Below are 25,672 nucleotides of genomic sequence, written 5' to 3' on the forward strand. Positions count from 1 at the left end.
AAACAAATATGTGACATATCAACAAACGACCACCACTGAATAACAGGCTCCTGACTTGGGACAGGCACATTCTGTACATAATTATAATTTCGTAATCGTTCTATCGACCAATCTTCCTTATTTCTTTTCCATGTAGGTCCATATACCTTGTTTTTTTTTCTTACTGCGTCTTCTTAAATCTGTATTGCTGAGATACTATATCGAGAGGTATTGAAGAAGTTCGCCAAGATTTAACACAGTATAGGTTGTGCTATCAGCTAAAGGTGATGAAATTCTGCTACTTTAGTTCTGATACATTAACCAAGCTTGCATCATCTGTTCCCATGAAGGCCAATATCCTGTTCTTAATATTGAACGAACATTAAAAAGTTTATTAAGATTTCTTATATAAAAAAAATACATTTTTTGATATATTTCGATTGCAGGCTTATTACATGTCGAACTATTGGATGTCGGACTATTGGGTGTCGGACTAATGGCGTGTCGGACTGCTGAGGTGTCGGACGAATGGGGTGTCGAAATATCGGGCTGCCCATAATGATTTACTTTTACAAACTGTGACTTGGATGAAAGATTTGTCTCATTAGCACTCATACCACATCTTCTTATATATATTTCAACGCTATCTTTTCGGTTTGTCGGTTTATGCCTTAAAAATAATGCCGATGATTTTCACGTTTTTGATTGTCTATGAGGTGAAGATTTCTGCTCCGCGTTGAGTGTAGTATGGTGTCATGCAGTCTCTATCACTAAAGACATTTGGTCTCTTGTAGAGAGTAGCTTCATTGGCAATCTTACCAATTATTCTTAGTTCCATATTTTTTTAATCGACCGTCACTGATGAATCCTTTGTAGGAAAACGCGAGTTTGGAGAATACAGTTATACATCTGCATGGTATCTTTCATGAATGTTTTAATTTATTATCCGATATGCAGGCCTTTAATCACCAATACTTAAAATTGGCCAATAAACTATGAAACTGAGGTCAAGGTCAGATTGCCACTTCTTGTCGGATATGTAAATCATACATAAATTACATCTAGCCTATGTCAAGAGCTCGGACCTTTGGTGAAGACAAACCATGAGTTGTTGTCCCACCTGGGCCTTTTGGCCCATCGGACCTTTGACTATTACCTATCATATTCATTTAGTAGGTAAAAAAGTATCGCCGTAGGGAATTTTTGACACTCTTTCAAAAATTCGGTGTAGGCATGTTAGACCCTTAAGAACCAAGTTCGGACCTTTTGAAGACAAACCATGAGTTGTCCCACCTGGGACTTTTGGCCCATCGGACCTTTGACTATTACCTATCATATTCATTTAGTAGGTAAAAAAGTATAGCCGTAGGGAATTTTTGACACTCTTTCCCACCTGGGTCTTTAGGCCCATTAAACCTTAGACAATTACCTATCATTTGTACCTAGTGGGTAACAATGATTTACCGTTAGGATTTTTTGTCAGACTTTTAAAAATTAGAGGTAGGCATGTTAGACCCTGTAGACACAAGTTCGTACCTATGGTGAAGACAAACCATGAGTTGTACCACCTGGGCCTTTTGGCCCATTGGAACTGTGCTCTGTTTTTGGCATTTGATGTAATGATACAATAAGTGTGAAAACAAAGTCAATTGGTTGGAAGAAATCGCTGTGTTTGTGACTTTTTTTCTAACTGCTTTCCTAACTAAGTTTTGCTTAACCAATCGGACTTAAAGCCTAGACCATTTGATTTTCAGGAATAATCTTAAACTATTCAATAATTTGTCGACTTTTGTCTTGTATATGATATGTAGATGATGGTGGCCCTTAAAGAAAATCTGCTAGTCCTAACTTTTATTTCTATTGCAAAATTTCGATGGTCAAAAACCTTCGGATCACAACTTTTCGAAAATCTGAATTGTAGAATACAAGGTAATGGCGTTTCTCAGACTGTTTATGACTTAATCTGTTGGTTGTGTAGTGATTGATACTTGAGTCTGAGAAAACAAGATTTATTTCAGTCTTAGTGTAATACGTTTTGGACAAACTTTCAGTAATTGTACATACTCTTATTTCGATGATTTGTGTCTATAGCTATTGTCTAAATGTTAGTGTGTGTGTTTTTTTTTGTGGGTCTTGTACCGATCTTTTAATCTGTTTTCAACTGATTTTACAGTTTGTTCTTATGTTGTACTGTTACACCACTTACAAAGTTCAGGAATGGGTTGAACGCTCACAAACATGTTTAACTCTATTTGCATGCATATTTTGTATGTGCCTGTCCCAAATTAGGAGCCTATAGTTCAGTGGTTGTCGTTGGTTCATGTCTGTCGATTTATTTTTTATTTTTTGTAAAAAAAAATATAGCCAACTATACGGTATGGGTTTTTGTCATTGTTGAAAGCCGTATGGTTGCCTATAATTGCTAACATCCTAATAGTCTAGATGAAAGCCATATAACGCCGGGAAGCTCATCATATGGTTTGTTTTTAAGTTTTTTTATGTTGAAGGTAATAGATAAGCTCGAAGTAGGAAATCCAGTCACTGTCTAATGCCTCGTTCACACGTACAAAAAATGTACATTTAATTCGGATTGAATTCGACTCGATTTATCCCCCCATCTATCGTAAAAAAAGGGGGAATGCATAAATTGAAAACAGCATAACTCGATCTAAGACTACAAATGCAATTGAGCTGAAAATCTAACTTGGCCTCACAGGCACTTGTGTCAGAAAAAATATCTCTATACGTTAGATTAAGGTATCAGTTATATTGTTTTCTGAGACAAGTTCCTGTGCTTTACCTTTTTTTTTAAAGCACTACGAAATTGTGCAAAATTTTTAAACAAATCAATTGATCAGTGTTTGATTCAAAGAGAGAAATTATTGGGGGGTGGGGGGGGGGGGGGGGGGGGGGGGGGGAAGGGGTGTCGAAGTCCCTGGAGGTGTGGCACTGACCCCTCCTGTTACAAGTAAAAAGGGGTGGCAAAAGTTAAAAACGATCAAAAACAGAACTACTCGAAAACTACAAATGGGATTGTGCTGCAAATAGAAATTGACTTGTATTTCTAATAGTGAGATTTAAAAACATCATTTGTTCCAATCTCAACTTGTCATCTATATTTTAATGTATAATTTTGTATACATTGTATTCGACCCTTTTAAACCCACACAGTAGTGACATTTTCATTCATGCGATCGGCCACAAATGTACACATTGTATATCGAAAGCACCGTTAAGGGTTAAAAGATCGAATACAATGTATACAAAATTACACATAGAATTTTATTTAAACAACAAACACGTGTCAATAAATTTTCCGACATGCGAGACCTGGCTAAATGTTTATACAAAATCGACTTATTAATAATTGGTAGCAGAGGCGGATTTAGCGGAATGGCAGAGGGCCCTAGTCCCCCTTTTATGTATGTATTTACATTAAGAAACAACATTAAATGTTTAGATGATAAAACGCTCTACAGTGATCGTCTTAAGGTTATTACAGGTCTGCAGTGAATGTCAACATTTATATATATATATAGGGAGCTACCATTTGATTTTTATAGGAGGGGGGTCTATGATGAAATTGAAGAAAAGGCAGGACCTGAATATTGGACAAAACAAAATGGCAGGTTTCAAAAGATGAGATAATAAAAAAGCACGATATTATCTTAGAAAAATCTTCCAGAGATAGAGCGAAAACAAAGCAGAATACATATTTCGGATATAAAAATTCTTCCTGCCACCCCCTAGAAATCAAAGTGTTGCCCCTTATGAAACGGATGCACTCATTGGATGGTATTTTCTTTAAATTCAGCAATTCAGTATATACTTTATTGAATTAAGGATATGCTTAAATGAATTAAGCATATGCTGAAATGAATTTAGCATATGCTGAAATGAATTAAGCATATGCTGAAATGAATTAAGCATATGCTGAAATGAATTTAGCATATGCTGAAATGAATTAAGCATATGCTGAAATGCGTTAAGCTTATGCTGAAATAGGTTTGTAGAATAATTATGACCTTGATTCCGCGCCAACATTTCTGTATAAGCTTAATTATTCAGCATATGCTGAATTGAATTTAGCATATGCTAAAATGAATTAAGCATACCCTAAATGATTTTAGCATATGCTAAAATCATTTTAGCATATGCTAAATTATAATATAGCATATGCTAAAATGATTTAAGCATATGCTAAATTCGATATTTATGATCCTAATTCCGCGTCATACTCATCGCGAAATGGCAATTTTATTTCGCGTTCTTCCGTGCAAATACCCCCCCCCCCCCCCCCCTTTACTCCCCTCTTTAAACATAATTTTCATAATTACTCTGGGACAGGACAATTATTTTCGCGTTATTCTGCATGTATACTATGATTATAATCCTATAATATATAGAGACTCTCTATGTAATATAGCAGTGATCGCCGTGGAGAAGAAACTTGGAATTGATACTAGTTAATAGCAAATACACTTTATTTATATTATATGTATGTTCATAATATACAGAAACGCGAAAATCATGGAATTTAACAGAGAGCAAAAAAATAACGGACTTTGGAAAAAAGGGAGAGGGCTTAAAATAATTGTCCTGTCTCCAAGTGCCTCTGACTCAGTTTGATACCGTTTCCGAAATTCTCCAGACATAAAATCTTTTACAAAAATTCATCCTACAACGGTTAACATACTTTCAACCAAGCTCTAAATACCCGCGATTTCGCGGGTGTGTTCTAGTAACCTTTAAAACATGAAGAAGAAAACCAATAATTATTCTTAAGATGTCAGTGATAAAAATTCATTTATTCATAATAATAATATTGTTTTATACTGACAAAATATTTAACATGAAGCCTGAACTAACGTTTGTCATTTAGTGATACTAGTGGGTAAAAAGAAATGAAAAAAAACCGTGATTAAATTTACTGATCTCTTCATTTGCATCTTACGCTGTATTAAAATAAAGCCAGCCATCTTAAAACTGGTAAATGTAATCTAAAACAATTTACACAAATAAATAAAAAACAAAACCGAAATTACAAGACAATAGTAAAAGGTTGATCAATGGGACAATAAGATTAATTTCACTGGATTCACTTTTCTATCGCCATGTTAAGGGATATTTCCAATATTATAAATAACGTATTTTTAGTATATGGTAATCACTTTTTGTACTTAAAATTGAATTTAAATATGAGATTCACAAGGAAACCAAAATTGACATTAAATACTTAAATCTAAAAGATTTTAATGAAGGGAAAATTGAATTGTCGTAATCAGACTATCATTCATTTGGCTGCTCTACTGGAAACTGACAATAGCAATATACAATTTACTGGAAATTGACATCAGAAATAAACAAATTACAATTATCGGCGTTTTAAGTTGTTTTTAAAGCAGAAAAATCTGTAAGAATAATCATGAGATCAGGAAATTACTTACGAGAGACCGCGATAAGACAAATAGTTATTGCAATATTAATTAAATGGTTATCAATTAATATGTTTCACTGCAAATGTAATCAGTTTCATAAATTCAATGTTTTCAGGTACAGGTCGTGATAACAGGTCAGATTCATCATGATTTATTACTTGATGTTTGGGAAAAGAAACGTTATAACTATCAAACATTAAACATTCTTTGAGAATAGATTAGCAAAAGAAATCGAAGATAAAGAAAATAAATTCTAAAAGGGCGATTTTTAATGTAAATAGATGAAAAACGCGATTTTTGAGCATAACGAAAACATCAAGTAATCAAATTCTTTGTTATTTTGGCTGATGTTCTGTCGAACTACTAACGATGAAAGGCACACGCTGTATTTTTATTTGATAATTCAAAAGTACAAAACACATCTGGCGGAGGCAAAACTATTAAACTGGCACAAAAGAGCCGAATCAAGTAGAAACCAAAGTATATAGCTGCAATTTAAGATGAAGAAAATCCTATGTGGCACATACATTTGTTTGTACATTGAATTATTTTCCTTTCAAAATACATCATGTAGTTGAGCATGTCGGTGTTGAAATAAATGCTTTGATTGTATAAGATGTGTAAAAAATGAAATAGCCATCTAATTATGAGTAGGATGCTAATGCATTCAGTTTACTTGCTAAATTATACTTGCCCTTTATATTGAGTAGACTGGGATTAATAATTATATTAAGGATGTGAAATTCATCAATTTAGGCTGTAAAACTGTAAAGAGTTCAATTAGTATATAATTATAGTTCATTTGAGGATACGGCAGTTTATCAAATTACCGATAAATATGTTAGAAATAATCGTTTCAAATCAATAAATCAAATTAGATAAACCTTCTTAAGTTTGGTACAACTGTACAAAAGTTCCTATGTCTTTTTTTTTTTTTTTTTTTTATCTTTTATGAAATCAAATTTCCATGATAAACATGTTGTATTTGTTTGTTACTCGTACTTCTAAACTATATTAAATTAAATTGAGTTTATAACATTTTAATCATATTAAAGACAGATTTTGATATGAGGGAATTTTGTTGTTGTAATTTTCGAGTTGTAACTTAAAGCAAACAAGTGACCAGACAGCAAGTGTTGGCATTTATTCACAAAGAGATATTTTTGGTAGCTAATGGGTTATTGCCAAATATCTCCAGTGTAACCTTAGTTGACCATTGCACAAAATGGAAATATGCACTGTTCTATCTAGTTTATTAGTATAATGTACTTTTGTTGAACCTCTCAATTAATTCCAGCTTAGTCCCATTATGGCATTAATGAAACGTCCTGAACCGTTGAGAATTAAGCCTTGATAGATATATCTTCTTATCAAAGTTGCACATACTGTTATAATTCTATTAGTTATGGAAGAAAAGCAATGTTGCTATCAACCAATAACGTTAAAAGTATTCCAATGTTTAATTAATACTCAGACAATATAATACGATGTTAGCATCTTTATTTACAAATTTCTTTTTCGTCGTACAATTTATTTTTTAATTAATTCCCCTGTGCTACGATGCAGTGTATTTTACCCACAATTTCAGCAAACGGAAATCGACAATTGAAACTCTATGCCATTATGTGATCAACATGATACTAAAATGTTAGACTTTCAGAAACTTTCCCCTCAATTCTTTTATTTTTATACTTAGCGAAACAGGAACATCCTACCCCCCCCCCCGAAGCGTCCGAAGTTCACCAATAGGTTTAAGTTGAGTTTATGTTGCTTTCCTTTTTTTAAATTATCATGTGATGTCTATGATATTTTATTTCTAAAAGGTTTTTGTTGTTTATATCTGTCATGCCTTTGTTTACATTGTTATTTCATTTCATACTTTCACATGCAATTAGGTTTTTAGAGTTTGAAAATTTCCATGTACCGATGGTTTACGGATTACGTTATGTCTTAGTATTATACAAGTGAATTCTCCAAATTCACTGACAATACGAATCACATATCTACACAATTAGCATGACGGATATCGCTAGTGGAGCAGGAATTGCTTCTAGATCATCCGAGGTGCTCGTGTTGCTTCATCTTATGAATGTGTGTAATTATGGTTTGTTGACCGTTTCCTCTTTTTGTCATGGTGTTGCCTGTCTTTCTTCGTCTTATAGATTTTGGTCCCTCTGGCAATATCTAACTTTTGTACATTTTTTTGGGTCATTTTGGAGGTAGTTTTAGTTATCTTAGGAGGCATGTTTGATGTATATGATAAAGACTTTTAAGTTCTTAAAATTAAAGCATTCCGCCATTTTCGGTTTTGCATTTGAAGAATATACAGTCTGTTACTCCTATCACCAAGTGAAAGAATTTCAGAAATGGATTACGGAAAAATATATAAGTAAATATGAAAAAAATGTTATGAACTCTAAATTTAGCTAAATTTAATATGTTAACATCCTAATAACCATTAGGAAAATAGGGAAAATACAAAACATTAAAGAGGCAGACGACACCAAAGGGGAAAGAAGCAAGTGGATCAACACAAAAAAAATAATAACCATATTTTTTCGGCGTCAAAGTTAATCATAGCTCCATATTCTTCAAAATTGATAGCGTTAGTTCCCGCCTCTAAAAAAAATGAAAACAACAGCAGGAAAATAATTTATGTGGACAAACATTGTCTATTTCCGACATTTTACAGGGTAAACAGTATTTGAAATACATTGTATATGCCTATAATCTAAAGACCAACACCATGCAGGACTACATAAATAAATGTAATTTGAAAGTTCCGGCGCATGTGAATAGTCCAGGTCAATATTGTGAGTTAGAAAAGTTCAAATCAAGTCAACGGGAGTTGTTGACTTAAAAAGTTAAATGTTCATTATGTCATCACCGAAGACATTCTACAAGTCTGTTCTTATGATACTTATCAAAGAAATGATTGTATATACGGATAGTGTGTAAAAGTTGAAACTAATTCAAAACTTAATTCACGAAAGCGTAAACTAATCCTTGATGACTAGACACGTTTATGATGCATCAAAATAGTTTTGACAGCTAATTTTGCATCATACGTTAGTCGGTAAATTTCTAACGTATTCTATTTACTGTATATAAAGAGAGAATATGTGTTTAAGCTTGGTACATTCTTTGACCTAAATCTAAATCTCTTAAAAACATGAATGTAAAATAAAAAAAACTTTAGGATTCTGAATTTTGCTGATGGAAAAAAAAGGAAATTCCTTCAAAGGGAATAATACAACTTAGTGTCGTATCACCTCATCACAATCAATCGCTATAAATCTAAAACCTTGAAAAAATCTAGCTGTGGATCACATTTCGTATAGCCTTGAAATCTGTCTGAAAATCCATATTGAAATAAATATACTTCAAGCCTATTAAAAGATTTAGTGAAATCGTGTTAAGCATGACAATATACGACAGTAAATAAACCGCAGTTACTAATCTACCTATATCTTACATGACAGGAATACAATAATTTCTTGATGTATTAACATCTTTCAATTTGTCTTCAATTTTCATTCTTGAATGAACCAGTGACAACACTATACTTCAAATCCATCAGTAGAATTGAGAAAAGAATTGGCATATCTAATACAATTTTCACAGCAATTTCATAGTTATTTAAATGTATCGACCACATATTTGTATGTTTATTAGAAATGACAGCCTAACATAGAACCGTACTTAGTTAACATGATTGCATTGTTTACGTGTTTGCTCCATATTTCTTAGTTTCATTACGTCTTAATTCATTTCGAATGTATTTCAATAAACATTTACAAATCAGTGTTTTCTGGTAGCATGATGCATATACAACCGAACATGTATTTTTGACAATTGTATGTTGACCTCTGCTGGACAAAATTTGAAATATTATTTATGAACTAAATGTCTATAAAGTATGAATACTATTTTATTGATTAAAGGCAAACCTTTTGCTCATGTGGAAAATTTTATTTATTACACAAATTAGTTTGACTTGCTTTTAAATACATTTGTAAATGGTAGTTCCTTTTGGAACACATTTAGAAAAAGAGAGAAGGGGAAATGTTTTCTTCAGAAAGTATGTTTTCAGCTCAAATTAAGTGTTGCGTTTTAACTATGCAGATTGGTTACTACAATATAAAAATAAGGAGATGTGGTATAATTGCAAATAAGACTACTATCAACCACACTGACGTGATTTTAAACAATTTTAGGTCACCGAACGGCCTTCAACAATGAGCAAAACTCATACCGTATAGTCAGGTATACATGACAAAATGTGGAACAATTTAAAGTGAAAATTTTTGTTTTCGATCATGCAAATGATAACAATGGTATTCTCCCTCAGATGTAAAGAAACCATTGCATAGCATTATTGATGTTTTATAAAAAAAATCGTAATTTTCATTATTCCTGCTATATAAAAATAAGGAGATGAGGTATGATTGCCAATGAGACAACTATCAACCATAGTTCAAATTAAAAGGATGCAAGCCATTATAGGCAACCGTACGGCCTTCAACAATGAGAAAAACCCATACCGTATTGTCGGCTATAAAAGGCCCCAACATGAAAAATATGAAACAATTCATTTGTGAAAAGTAATGACCTATGTTTAGTTTCATTAAGACTGGTATTTACAAAGAGTTATGTCCAAATGTGAAAAGACAACGGGCAAGTGAGAATGCCACTTGCTAAAACTGAACCTAGATTTGAGTAATTAAGAAATGGATACCTGCTAAACGTCATGTGGTAAATATTTAATGCATATAAAGGGGGTTAAATGGTTATGTGTTACTAAGATACCATTCTTGTACTGATACGCACAAAATTGGATTTTCAGCATATTAGATCACAAGGCAAAAATTGTCAGGAAGACATGTCACACCTAAACACAATTAATATTCCGAGCCGACAAGTCTTTGACATTCCTACTAAATACCGCATGCAGTGTTTTGAAGCAACTTATGTCAGTTTTGAAGTCTTTGGTTTGAACACATGACTCCTTGAACTGACCGCGAGATAATTGATGCAACTTTTGGTCTATGAATTAGCGTTGGTAAAATGAAAAGTTCTGATCTGAGGAATTTAAGAAACCATATTGAAAACATATATTAAAGGTAGGGGATATACCAGTGCGCGCTTGGTTTCTCAATTAAAAACTTTAATAAATGTGCACTTATACAACAAAGCTATAATAAAAACTCATGGGTTCATTTTAGAATGGGGGTAGGTGGGGCGGTCTAGTACAAAAACGATGCAAAGTCGTGTCCTGCAATAGAGGGTGACTTTTTGATAAGGTATTTGGTGTAAACAATGGAATAATTCAAACTCTAATTCAGTCAGAAATAACAAAAAATGAAGAAGAAGGTTTGATAAGATCATATCACTTATCATACCGGATAGAATTAAAAAACTAAAAAAAGAATAATTAATCTACCGAATAACATCCTTCAAATGTTCATAAGACAACAGTTAGTCAAATATCAGCATTTATTTACGAATGTTGTCTTGAATATTGGCATTAGAACTTCAAACGTCCTGCATTTAATGCAACACCACAAAAATTGAATCTTTTTAGATTTAAATATGTGCTAAGAATTAATTCAAGACGTTTTCATCAAAGTTGTTTTGAAGGAACAACTTGCATATCTATACTACCACCACTTCCAAGTATGACAATTGTGAATTTGATATGAAATGTTATCTTCATTCTATAAAAATACATTCTAAAGTGTGACCCAGGATATACGTTCAAGCATATACGTTATTAAATAATTAAAGAAAACTAATGTCTAGAACGTATTAAAATAAGAATGAATGTCTCGTTAGATTTTTACTATAAAATAAACAAAGAAACATGTCAACTTGAATGATCAAGAAATATATCAGACACAAACAAGAATTTAATAGACTTTGCCAAAAATAAAGTGATTCATGAAAAAAACAAAAACAAAAAAAAGTAAAAAATCAAGCCCTATGGGCTACATAAATGTTATTGCTTAATTTCTTACCAGTTTATCTATAACTAAGGTATGACATATTCCAGTATTAAGCTATATCCGTATAAGACTATATTCGTGCTCACAACTTTATAGTTGTCTGTATTTATTTCAGATCCTCGGATAGTTATCAACAATTCATATTTGTATTCTTCCAGCGGAAATCGTGATTGACATTAACTGTTCATTTCACGGACTTAAAATGATTTGTCAATGACGACTTAGTATCGGAGCAATCTGCTCTCCAGCGCCAACAGTCAATAAGGATAGCCGGTGTATGTTTTCATATTGAAATAAACACAAAGTTATCTGATCAAGATAATATCAACTGACTTCTATGGTAAATCATCTGTAAGTTTACTATTAAATTCTTCGTATTGTTATTTCTATTTTTAAACGTAATTGTGTATCAGTTCTTCCAGGTGAAATAGTAATGATAAACCATTTTATAACTTTTAAGTGTTTCTGAAAACGAACCACACTTTTGTACATTTGTACATGTTATATGTAGAGTACTAACTTTTGTACATTTGTACATGTTATATTTTTAGAAGTAAATCCATTAACCTTTTGTTAACTGATTTTTTTTTAGAAATAAACTCGCCAGTTTCTAACGCACGTTTGTTCTCCAGCAGTATGTTGCCACTAAATCAGTTTGGATACACAACACACTGAGCAGTCAAATCTTTACAATCTTTAAAAATTTATTTGCAATTGGAAAACGCATCGAATACAGAAGTTACAATAAATTAGATTTTCTATGACGTTTAGCTTGTGTAAATAAATGTTATAATACCGGTTACTACGAGAAATGAAAATGAATTAATTATTATTGACAATCTTTCAACACACTTACTGGCCCCTTTAGCCCCCCCCCCTTTTTTTTTTACATAAAATGTACTAATTATTTCTACAATAAATGGTCGACTATAATGACTGGTTTCAACAGAAAAATATTTACCTTCTAAATCTTTTACCAGTCATATTTAAACATGTAATTGATCAGGTGTGGGTCAATACGTAAAGTCAAGGCATTTAGAAATAGGAAACGATTTGTCTTGGTCAGTTAATTAATTTTTGACAAATTTGAACAAAGAAATGATTAGTTTTAAATATATGAATTATATCATATCCAATTATTTCATTTTAAAGAGATTTATAATGATAAGTAGCTTAGTATTTGATAAAAAAATGTTGTTAATAATTAAATAGATGGAGTAATATAGTAAAGCTGTCAGCTGTAGTATATACATAAGATATACTTAACAAATTTCCAAAAAGAACCACTATAAAAAATAAGGATGTTTGGTATGATTGACATATACCCGAAAGAGAGCAAAGGTCGTGTATATATTCAACTATGATAGGTCACCGGTCTTCAACAATGAGCAAAACCTGTACCGTATAGTAGGGAATTGAAAGTTCCGGTATGACAAAATGTAAAACAATTCAAACGAGAAAAGCAATGACATGAATTAAGCTAAAACAATAAACAAAAAAACAAATATGACAGACACCAACCAACGGCAACCACTGATTTACAGGGTATTCAACTCGTAAAGGAACATACAGAATGGGTTAAAACATGTTTGTGAGTGTTCAACCCTCCCCTAAATTGGAAAGTGTAACAACACAACATATGAACAAACTGTGTCACTTTGCATTACTCAACAGAATGAAAGCACACAATTAAAAACAATAACAAAAAGACTACCACTCTAAGAGTAATCGCAGTTACAAAAATGTACTGACAGATTGTTAAGTTTGTTTCCTGTATTGTTCTATGAGTAGTTCTCTGCTGTAGTCATGAAGTGAATTTCTACTTAAGAACTTTCCTAAATTTGTTTTTTGAAGTCATCTTCTTTAAATGAAAAAATACTTACGTTTACGTAATTTTTAGCACTCCATACTTGTATGAATAAAGAGCATTTCAAATAAAGTAAGATGCTTATATCCAAATAAATTCTTCGGAATAATTAAATTAAAAACGATCACAATAAGTTAATGATATAACACTAAACTGTCTAGTCCGATATGAACCTTTGAAAATACTTAAATCCTGAACAAGCACTTTTTGAGCTACAATACACACCTTTCACAAAAAAAATGATTGCTGGTAAATCCGGCTAATTGTTGATTATGTTACAAATGATTCTTTGTAATTCGTCGATATAATTGATTCTGATAGGTTCGATCATTCATGATAATATAAAACATATTCAGTACAAGAAAATGATCTTAATGTAATAGTCATTTAACTGCCAAAATATAAACGAGATTAATTTTCAATAAAGAAGAAATAATATTTATATTAACGACGAAAGAAGTTCTAGTCTTTCTCTTTTACATTTGATCGCATTCCATACTGATTACACCTTTAACCATTATGATATACATTCATGTGTTAACCTATCATTATTTGACCCTCTTCATTCAAAGTGATTATTACAATACTTATAAAAATAATTTTAACACGAGTACTATGCTTTAGGGTTTAAATAGGTAAGACGCTTGTTCATGTACACGTATGTCTTTATTTACAATAACTTGGCATTCTCTAAATAATAGATTTTAATTTACCTCTGTGACAACGGCAATAAAATAGTTTCGAAAAGACATTTTGTGCGTACAAAGTCAACAGGAAAATGCGGGACATCTCAAGCTTACATAATTAAAGTTTTAAAGTTTTCATTCCACTGTTTAGCTTTATTAAATGACTTGCATTATTAAGCAAATCATTTTTGAAATACAATCATAATTATAATGCACTGTACAGTATTGTATATGAAATTATATCCTGTGCAATAAATCACTAATCTAATCTGGTTACTAATGACCTGTATTGATATCTGCAGTACTAATGAATACGATCTTCTTATGTAAATTAATATTTATTTGTAACCTTTAACCTTGATAAAATCTATCAAGTGCACCTGTATTTAATCGCAGCTAATCGGCGAAGAAAAACAACCAGTTATATGCAGTAACTGGTAAATAGCAGATGCATGTCATACATTGTAAATATTCATAAGTTGCATAGTTAATGGTTATGCTAGTGAACTTTCCTTCTCTTTGAACTAATTATCCTGCATGCCATATTACAAATTTACATAAAGTCTAAATAAGTATCACAAATTAATAAGACATTTTGCAAACGTTCTGCTTGTTTGAACGATTTTTTTTCGATTGAAGTAAAGATAATTAATGCCTTTATTCCATTCAGTATCAATTGATTATTTTTAAATCTAGTCCAATGGATGATTGGAATGGAGAAAAATACCGGTATAACACAAACATTGAAAAATTTAAAAGCACACAGAACAACACTTATTACTAAAGCAAGAGCAACACGAACCTTAAAAACAAAACTAGGGGTGGTCTCAGGTGCTCCGGAAGGGTAAGCAGATCCTAATCTACATGTGGCATCAATTGAGTAATTCTTGTAAGGGTTCAGATAACTACATTTTTACACGTTATTTCAATTTCTAGTTTATGAATGGTGATTTCAAGTTCGAAACTTTTTTTAAGATGAAGACAAAAAAGCTATGAATGCTTGAAATTGAAGAAGTTAACATAGAAAGCAATGGGGTCAAGAATTAGTGGTGTGCCTCGAAATATTCTTGTATCGTGCAAATTTCCGCACCACTAACATGTATCCGGTGCATGCACAGACAATGAAATGACATGCACTTTGTGCTATTATTAGGTCTTATCGTTTGGAGTATTTGAATATATATCTTAACCTAATTGTCTTCATTGTTGTTTTTAAATAATATTTGTGTTATCTGCATATGACAATTTCATACTAGTTAACCTTTTATTCAACTGTAATATTTGTACAGTAAAAGTCATACATGTTATGAGGTTGGAGTATTAAGGACTGGTATATCCAAACTGAATCCAGGCTCATCATATCATCATTACCGCTGAATAACATTTTTGATTTTAATGAAAATTATATGATTGTTAAAAATTGTTTTATGTTCATCATATATCATACATTTATTTCCCGTGCCGGAGGGAGATATGAAGATTTGTTCACCCAAGAATATTCATATTTCATGAGGGCTCTGCCCGAGGGAAATATGATTTTTCGAGGGTGAGCAAATCTTCATATCTCCCTCCGGCACGGGAAATAAATGTTTTATTCCACTGCATATGCATTGTTTAGGCTAGTATCAATACATTAAATATTATTTTGCATACATTTTTTTCTTATCCGCTTGTTTTTGTAAGTCAAACTAACCATATCCATTGATAAACAGTAAGGATCAAAATTTAATTATAAGTCTTTTTGTTTTATCGTCTGAAATAAATTTGAACATGATACGGATTTTTGCTATCGCTATTTTAAGAAAAATAAGAAGTTCAAAACGTTATGTACATTAACCGCGCGTAACGTCGCACGAAGTAATCACGTCATTTCAGAGGGGAATATGATCCTAAGAATGGAATATGAAGATTTGTTCAATGACACGTGGGATAGTCTCAACCAATCAAATATTGATTAAACTATCAATATGTTTAAACAGTGGAATACAATAAATTGTATAGACTTCTTTTATGTTAAAATCTCAGTATAGGCTTTGTTTATTGTATTGTACATAAATAAGGCCGTTAGTTTTCTCGTTTGAATTATTTTACATATGTCATTTCGGGACCATTTTATAGCTGACTATGCGGTATGGGTTTTGCTCATTGCTAAAGGCCGTACGGTTACCTTTATTTTAACGTCAATATCATTTGGTTTTTGGTGGAGAGTTGTCTCATTGGCAATCATACCATATCTTCTTATTTTAATATTAACACATTTGTAAATATGACCTGTAAGTGAATACAATACCTGAGAAATCGGCTATTATACCTTGATGTTTTAAGGTTGTTCATAAAATGGGGGAAAAATTTAAACCCTAAAGCAAGATACACAATTTAAAAAAAAACAAACAATACCGTTATCTAAAAGAAATTTTGAGTTCTGGTTAATTGATACATTTATAATTTGATTTCTGTTTTCAAGTTCAAAAGGCAAACATAAACAACATGGCCTTACCATACTTTCTCTATGCTATTTTCAGGAAAAATCATACTCTTATGGAATTTGTATATTCTAATACCACATTTAAACACAGAAAGTACCTAGAAACTGTGTGTCAGATTATTCGATATGGCATATTTCCAGAAATGACAGTCACGAAAAAAGATGTTTTCCGAAGAGTCTTTTCAATACATTAAAATTTAAAAGGACAGTTACATGACCAAGACGAGCTAAATGGCCAAGGCCATTGATCAAATGATGTCGCTATACAGTATATATATTTTAGAATTGTTTCTCATTTTGTCATATCGGGACCTTTTATAGTTTACTATACAGTATAAGTTTTGTACTTTTGAAGGCCGTACGATGGCCTGTAATTATTCAGCCTTTGTGATTTGATAGTTGTCTCATTGGCAATTATATCATATCTCCTAATTTTCATAAATATGAATGATTTCTAGCCCTTTTCGTTTTTCGCTATTTAAGAAGAGAGATGATTGAAATTGTTTCGAAACAAAAAGATTAAAGACCAACTGAAAGATGCAATATTACATTTGGCATCAATTGAGTAATTCTTGTTTGGGTTCAGATAACTACATTTTTACACTTATTTCAATTTTTGGTTTATGAATGGTGATTTCAAGTTCGAAACTTTTTTTAAGCTGAAGACAAAAAAGCTATGAATGCTTGAAATTGAAGAAGTTTACATAGAAAGCAATGGGATCAAGAATTAGTGGTGTGCCTCTCTACATCATTTATTATAACATCCGATATATATGTCCAGTATCGAGAATCTGTCCCTCTGAATTTAATTATGATTTCAATCGATATTAATAACGTCACCAGTGTCTGAGCAGAAAGTTGATGAACTAGGATTATGTCAAAGAACGTCTCGTCCTTTTTCTAAAAAAAGTTCATTGGAAGATACCAAGACCTTGTTGATAAATAATACGTATCAACGTCACAAAGTCCTTGTATGTTTTTAACCTTAGCTGTTAAGTCCTTTTTTGATAATATACTTTTGGCGTGGCTCGGTATTTATAAATCCCGCCATTGTTTTATTGTGCTATGGCCATTTTTGCATTCTTGTCTTTCCTTTTTGCTCATGTACTTTGTCTATAGAATGTCAATATGCCATTTTGTTTTTCTTTGTTGAAATAGTTATTTGTTTTCATAACGATTAAGATTGTAACACAATGTTGGCTGCTGTTACCCAATTTTTGACATTTTTACCTTTTATGTTTGTTTGTTTAGCTCACACATTGTTGTCAGTATAATGGAATTCTATGCGACTGTCATACAAGTGAGATTTTTAGCTAGCTATAAAACCAGGTTTAATCCACCATTTTCTACACAAAGGAAATGCCTGTACCAAGTCAGGAATATGACAGTTGTTTTCCATTCGTTTGAAATTTTTGAGATTTTAATTTTGCCATTTGATAAAGGACTTTTCGTTTTGAACTTTCCTTGGAGTTCGGTATTTTTGTTTTTTTACTTTTTACTTAAATTGCAATGCACATAATTAGTGACCCCTTTTGGTCTTTATATATGATTAAGATTGTTATTCGTGTATTCATTCGTTTGTGCTGTTTAAAGTGTTTTAATTATACTTAAAAGTTCAATGAAAGCAAGACTAATTACCGCTTAGGATTGCCTGTAGTTCCGTACCAACCGCCATTTAACCTTATCTTAATATTATATATTTTTATTTTACTAATTAATGTTTCTGTGTTTAAGTTTTCCTATTAAAATAATATATTTACATATTGGAATTGGAAATGAAATGTTATATCACGACACGCATAAAATTACACTTACTCTCGTGTTCTTTCGAATAAGTACGAAGTAAAGAGCAGCCGAATGCAGAGACTTCTGTTCCCGTTACTTCACTTAATGTTTTGAGAGTTAATGTGTCGCCCCCTATCGACCGTCGAATACTAAGTTAGAGGCCTGTTTTTACCGGCATATTCATCTGTATGGATGTTATGGTAAGTTATTTCTTTGTTTTTAAGGTAAGTCTAAGTTACTCCATTAATTTTTTTCCCGTCTAATTTAACTGTGTCCGTTTTAAACGTACACTGTCAAAAAAGTTATGTATACATGTATATTATAGTCATGCCTATGTAGTTAAAATTTTGTTTTTTATGGGATTATTGAATAAGAAGTTAACGCCATTAGTTGTTGGGTAACTTTCACCTTAAAAAACTTTATATTATTCATTTTTGTTGAATGTGCAAGGTATAGGGGGAGGGTTGAGATCTCTCAAAACGTGTTTAAATCTAACACCGCCGCCTTTTTGCGCCTGTCCAAAGTCAGGAGCATCTGGCCTTTGTTGTCTTGTATGTTTTTAATTTTAGTTCATTGATATGTTTTTGAGTTTAGTATAACGTCCATTTTCATTGATCTAATACAAATATTTGCTTAGGGGCCGGCTGACTTTATTATGAATCATTTATTTATTTCTTGAATATTACGAAATATTTTTGTTTCGTGCCAATTTCCCCACCACTAACACGTATCCGGTGCATGCACAGACAATGGAATGACATGCACTTTGTGCTATTATTAGGTCTTATCGTTTGGAGTATTTGAATATATATCTAAACCTAATTGTCTTCATTGTCGTTTTTAAATAATATTTGTGTTATCTGCATATGACAATTTCATACTAGTTAACCTTTTATTTAACCGTAATATTTGTACAGTAGAAGTCATACATGTTATGAGGTAGGAGTATTAAGGACTGGTATATCCAAACTGAATCCAGGCTCATCATATCATCATTACCGCTGAATAACATTTTAAATTAATGAAAAATATATGATTGTTAAAAAATGTTTTATGTTCATCATATATAATAAATTGTATAGACTTCTTTTATGTTAAAATCTCAGTATAGGTTTTGTATATTGTATTGTACATAAATAAGGCCGTTAGTTTTCTCGTTTGAATTATTTTACATATGTCATTTCGGGACCATTTTATAGCGGACTATGCGGTATGGGTTTTGCTCATTACTGAAGGCCATACGGTTACCTTTATTTTAACGTCAATATCATTTGGTCTTTGGTGGAGAGTTGTCTCATTGGCAATCATATACCATATCTTCTTATTTTAATATTAACAAATTTCTAAATATGACCTGTAAGTGAATACAATACTAGAAAAATCGGCTATTATACCTTGATATTTTAAGGTTGTTCATAAAATGGAGAAAAAATTTAAACCCTAAAGCAAAATACACAATTTAAAAAAACAAACAATATCGTTATCTAAAGAAATTTTGAGTTCTGGTCAATTGATACATTTATAATTTGATTTTGTTTTCAAGTTCAAAAGGCAAACATAAACAACATGGCCTTTCCATATTTTTCTGTATGCTATTTTCAGGAAAAATCATACTCTTAAGGAATTTGTATATTCTAATACCACATTTAGACACAGAAAGTACCTAGAAACTGTGTGTCAGATTATTCGATATGGCATATTTCAAGAAATGACAGTCACGAAAAAAGATGTTTTCCGGAGGGTCTTTTCAATACATGAAAATTTTAAAGGACAGTTACATGACCCAGACGAGCTAAGATGGCCAAGCCATTGATCAAATGATGTCGCTATACAGTAAATATATTTTAGAATTGTTTCTCATTTTGTCATATCGGGACCTTTTATAGTTTACTATACAGTATAAATTTTGTACTTTTGAAGGCCGTACGATGGCCTGTAATTATTAAGTCTTTGTGATTTGATAGTTGTCTCATTGGCAATTATATCATATCTCCTTATTTTCATAAATATAAATGATTTCTAACCCTTTTCGTTTTTTGCTATTTAAGAAGAGAGCTGATTGAAAATGTTTCGAAACAAAAAGATTAAAGACCAACTGAAAGATGCAATATTACTCCGAAATCATCTATATTGTATTATTAATTCTATACAATAACAAAAAATAAGTAGCAAAGAAACTCTGAAGTTTTTGAACTATTATATAAAAGAGAGGCTCACAGGAGTCTGAATCGATCACAAGGTAAAAATAATTTATGCAACATTAAAACCATTAGCAACAGCGGTAGCCATCTTTCATACACTAACTGTGTATATACGCAACTGATTTTTTATAGGTTGTTTTTATATTGTACTGTTACACCACTGTCCCAGGTTAGGGGAAGGGTTGGCGCCATCAAACAAGTTTAACCCCGCCACATTCTGGTTGTCCCTGTCCTAAGTTATGATCCTGTAATTCAGTGGTTGTCATTTGTTGCTATATATCATATTTGTTTTTCGTTCATTATTTTGTACATAAATCAGGCCGTTAGTTTTCTCGTTTGAATTGATTGACATTTGTCATTTCGGATCCTTTTATAGCTGACTATGTAGTATGGGTTTTGCTCATTGTGGAAGACCGTATGGTGACATATAGTTGTTAACGTCTTCGTCATTTGGTCTCTGGTGGAGAGTTGTTTTATTGACAATTATACCACATCTTCTTTTTTATACTAAGTAAATTTTGACAAAGTATTATCCAAATCAACTTGGAGAATATTTCTAAAATAAATGATAAAATCATTCAATTAAAAGACCATTTTCAAATTAAGGAGTCAACTTAGTCAGCTAAAATTGTGAATAGTAATATTCAAGAGATGTTAATGTCGGGAAAGTCTACAACGATGAACTAAAGCTTTCAGAGTTAAGCTATGCTTTCAAATGTTCTTTGAAAAGCACTACACTCAAATGTATTTTAAATGGTACAAAGCATGTATGCGGTGATAACTAATAATAAATAAATCTTAATACAAAACAATCGCAAAGTCTTTCGGCAGAAAACAAAAACAGTCAGAACAAATACTTACATGCTGAACAGGTTAATCCTTTCAAAGGAAACGACCTTAATTTTAATTCTAACAAAGACAACCAAACTAACGATAACCTTACTAACCTGGACAACCAAGGACGTAATAGAATTTAATCAATTCAAACAGTGTTATTATGATTATTTTAACTTTTCTTTTAAGAGCAATGATTTCAACCACAGTATTGACAAAATGATTGTTGAAAGAACGGCCACAATTAGCTTGTAGAAGAGATAATGTAAATATAAATACATAGATTTATGATAACGAAGAAATATGTGTTTAAGTCTTGTCTTATTTAAGTAAATAAGGTGTTTATATTCTTGTTTAATATTTTCGGGTTAAGCAAGCATTAGTAGATATAGCATCAACTGTAAGCTCTTATATTATGTTCCTTTTTATTTATTTATCTAAATTACAGTAATTTGTGACCAACACAATGTGTCAGTATCTCCCTTATAATAATTGGTTGATAAATCTAGTTTGCAATATTGCAGCTACATTTTAATAGAATGAGAACAATTCACATCGAAGTATTTTAGATAAATATTGTGCTATGATTTTGTAGGTGGTGAAAAAAAAGATATCATTTGGGAAAATGACATTAACTGTTTCTTCACGAACAAGTTTAAACAATTTTCATCGCAAGATATTACCTCAAATAAACTTTTTAAACGTATAGTGTGTTCTTTAAGGTGCATATTTGGTGAAAAGCTCTTCTTTGGAGGGACGTGAAATTACATGTCCAAGCGTCTTTCTAAATGAATGCTGATTATGTATTGTTACGTGTATACATGATCTCGTTATCAACATAATATTATTGGTGTTAATTCAGGTTAAAATCATAAATAAATTATGCTACATTGTAAATACAAGTCTCCAAAACATAGAAAAAGTGTTTTTTATTTTTATGGGGATGTTGTTTAACCTCCAAGTTTTAGAGTCAGGCATTATTTAGATTCAGATTGCAGTAGTTATTTGCTCATCAAATTTACCGGGCTTATTATTTAGTACGTCAGACACGAGTTTCGTCTAAAAGAATTTCCTTTACCTGCCAATTGTCATACATGCATCTTTAAACGCTTCTTTGATATCTTTTCACGAATGTGACCTACCGAATTAGCCTATTTACCGGCTTTGTAATAACATGAGCAACACGACGGGTGCCACATGTGGAGCAGGATCTGCTTACCATTCCGGAGCACCTGAAATCACCCCCAGGTTTTGGTGGGGTTCGTGTTGTTGTTGTACCTCTATTTGTGACATTTTGTTCACGCATCGTTGTCAATATAATGGAATTTGATGCGACCGTCGCACAAGTGGGAGGTTTAGCGCTATCAAACCAGGTTCAAAACACCATTTTCTACATAAGAAAATGCCTGTACCAAGTCAGGAATATGACAGTTGTTGTCCATTCGTTTGATGTGTTTGTGCTTTTGATTTTGCCATTTGATTAGGGACTTTCCGTTTTGAATTTTCCTCGGAGTTCAGTATTTTTGTGATTTAACTTTTTATCGGAGATATCGGACTCAAGTAAATAGCTTCAATTATATGCTTTTCAAAAAGCTTGCCAGACTTCAGAAAACATTTTTTATTGACATTTTGACAAGATGGTTATATAAATCCATGCTTAAAATTGATAAATAAGTGTTATCGACAGGTCACATTATATTCAAAACAGACCAGACAAATAACAAAAAAAAACCCCTAGAAACAAGTTGTGCATTAATAATCATTAAATACTACTTATACTGATATTATCTGTATGTGCTTGCCCTACTATATATCCCTGTTTTGGTTTTTTGATTTATTGAAATTCTTGTCACCATAAATTGATGTTAAATGCACACTTAGTATCAATAAAACATTATGATTAAAGCCTTCTTAGTTCTTCACAACGAATTTAATTTGATCGTAAACGAAATTGTTTTACTTGTAATTCGAAAGGCGAGTCGTGCTTTACTATACTTACACTGTGTATATTCTTAATGTAATTAGCTTTTTTTACTTAGATGCCAAATCGCCATCCATATTTTAAAGGTTATTACAAATACATTATTTTGTACATATCTTTAGTTTAGCTATGCATTGATCAATTGGCGGTTATAATGGATGTTAAAACATAAATGTATCTAATTATCTACGATTGAAAGTTTAACAAATCTCAACGGGCCATAAGGAACCAAACAATAACGGTTAATTGTCGTCATGGTAAGATTTACAATGGTATAGCCAAGCACTGGAACCTTGTTGATTTTGAAAATATTGTTGGTTTTATCCATATAGGTCATAAGGGAATAAAATATTCCATATGCAAGTAAATGAAGTTTACATTAAATGAACGAATTTCTTATTGTATTGATATACTTTCTTTAAGTTAATCAATAATTCCCGTAGAGAATCATGATTCCAGAACTAAATTTTCCATAAAGAAACTTGCTCAGCTTCAATAAAAAAAATCGCAAAATAAATCACAGAAATTTGATTATTTGGCTATCAGGAAGTTATTACCCAAGAAAATACTTTATAGAATTTCCATTTCAAATAAATAGTTTTACTTCTATAAAATAGTCCTTGACCATCTACAACTACGCTTCTTATCATGTTAAGATGTTTACTGAATAGAATCAACAATAAAAGAGACATGAAGACTGTATCTTGTTCCTTTACAAGACAACGCCTACAGATATAGTAAACACTGAAATGAATTGATAATGACGAAGATAATTGCAACAATGAGAAGATAGCTAGTTGTTGCGTTCTGAAACAAAACTAAGAACATCTATCAAGTAGAAAAAACAAAAATACTGTCGCGTTTCTTTCATTGTTCAAAAATCATATACCGTTCGCCATATGATACCTTCACTTCTAAACTTATTCACTAGAGCACTTGATCTTATATAACATAACAAATAAAAACCAAGTATATTGGTATTTGTATGTTTAGTTATCAAAATTCTGAATATTGTCTCTTAAAAAAGATTTCAAATGAAAATGCGCAATTTTTAATGTCTGGTTTAACACTTTAAACAAACAAAAATACACAAAACCAAAACGCGTGTCTGCTAATCCAAATTATATACCTATACCCCTACACCGGAGATGTTGTTTTTAGATAAAGCATCAACCAAACGGTAAAGTATACGGTCTTTTCCCCTTTTTTATTTGCAACAACAGTGAATTTCCAACAATATAAAAATTTTGAGATTTCCATTCTGTACCCTTCTATGCCCCATTTTTGAATATCTACTGATTCAAGAATAATTCATAACTCAGATGAACATTTCTTATTCTTGGTTGAAAACAATAATACTTAACATTTGGGAAACAACTGTTAACCGATGTTCAAATTTCATAATTCGACGAAAAAGATATAAATCAAGATAACAAACAAAAAACCGAGGGAAATTCAAAAGGAGCGAGATCGTGTGTGTTAACATGATAAGCGTCTTCTTATATGCATGCATCACCAGTCACGCGAACCCACAGACTAGTTCAGAACCAGAGGGATTTCACTATCAAATACATTAGATTTGATCATCAAAATGCTGCAGTTTTATAATAAACAAACATTTCCTTACATTGGTGGATTTCCAGTTGCACAACTTGTGTGCCTCTGCTAGCTGATCTCGTTTAACATGCATATGAATGATAATTATACAAAAACCTTCTTTAAGAAGAAAGATAAAAACAGATAAGAAAATCTTTCAAGACACGTTAAGGTTGTAATTTCATGCATTATGATCTGAATCGACATCATCTATAGTAACTTTCTGCTGAAATAATATGGGCCATATAATAGATAATGGTCTTTATACAAAATAAATGAGGCAAAATGATTAAAACCATACTAATTCTAGATATTGCTATATTCAAGAAAGCTTTAATAAGGCAAACTTCTTTCATTTGAAACGAAATGCAATGTAAAAGTAATAATATACATAGGGAATAAAATTTCAAAATTAAGAAATAGTTCTTTTTTGAAAATTTATCATCTTAGGTTACTATTATCAGGGGGAAAGGGGGGGAGCAGCATATTTATGACATATGGATTTCGCAGCATCTAGAACCATCCTTTCGTTGGGAACGTTACAACGTCTGGTACTCGCTGAACCTTCTTCAGTTTTTTCGAGTTTGAATAAAATCACCATGCTTGATCGAATAGTCTTGGTCCAATCAAACAATATGACTTAGGAATAATCTTGCATTTTTGCAACATTCTAAGGCAGCTATTAACATCATCTAGATCTGTTAACAATTGTTTGAGTTAAACTCAAATTGAATGAGCAATCAGTTCCTATTCAACGTTGATTTAACACAACAGCTTTTAATGTTGAAATCAATCAAATAAATCATGCAATACTT

General features: G+C 31.7%; 1 protein-coding gene and 1 long non-coding RNA gene across 5 annotated transcripts in view; one reads left to right on the forward strand and one right to left on the reverse strand.

The window, feature by feature from the left end:
- The window catches only part of LOC127735655 (dopamine receptor 2-like), a 114,940-nt gene that overhangs the window by 16,638 nt on the left and 72,630 nt on the right, over positions 1-25,672 (reverse strand). The window contains exon 1 of one of the 4 annotated variants that reach the window (XM_052245898.1): positions 13,515-13,872. The exons of 1 other annotated variant lie outside the window; for it this stretch is intronic. The gene's annotated coding sequence lies outside the window, so the exon portion shown is untranslated. 2 more of the 4 variants (XM_052245897.1, XM_052245895.1) reach the window with 2 other exon arrangements.
- LOC127735663 (uncharacterized) overlaps positions 18,284-25,672 on the forward strand; it is a 33,816-nt gene continuing 26,427 nt past the window's right edge. The window contains exons 1-2 of the long non-coding RNA XR_007998547.1: positions 18,284-18,445; positions 21,470-21,545. This is a non-coding gene — a long non-coding RNA (uncharacterized LOC127735663). The remainder of the gene's footprint in view (positions 18,446-21,469; positions 21,546-25,672) is intronic.

Source organism: Mytilus californianus, unplaced genomic scaffold (genome assembly GCF_021869535.1).
Source record: "Mytilus californianus isolate M0D057914Y unplaced genomic scaffold, xbMytCali1.0.p SCAF_3, whole genome shotgun sequence".
Lineage (NCBI taxonomy): Eukaryota > Metazoa > Mollusca > Bivalvia > Mytilida > Mytilidae > Mytilus > Mytilus californianus.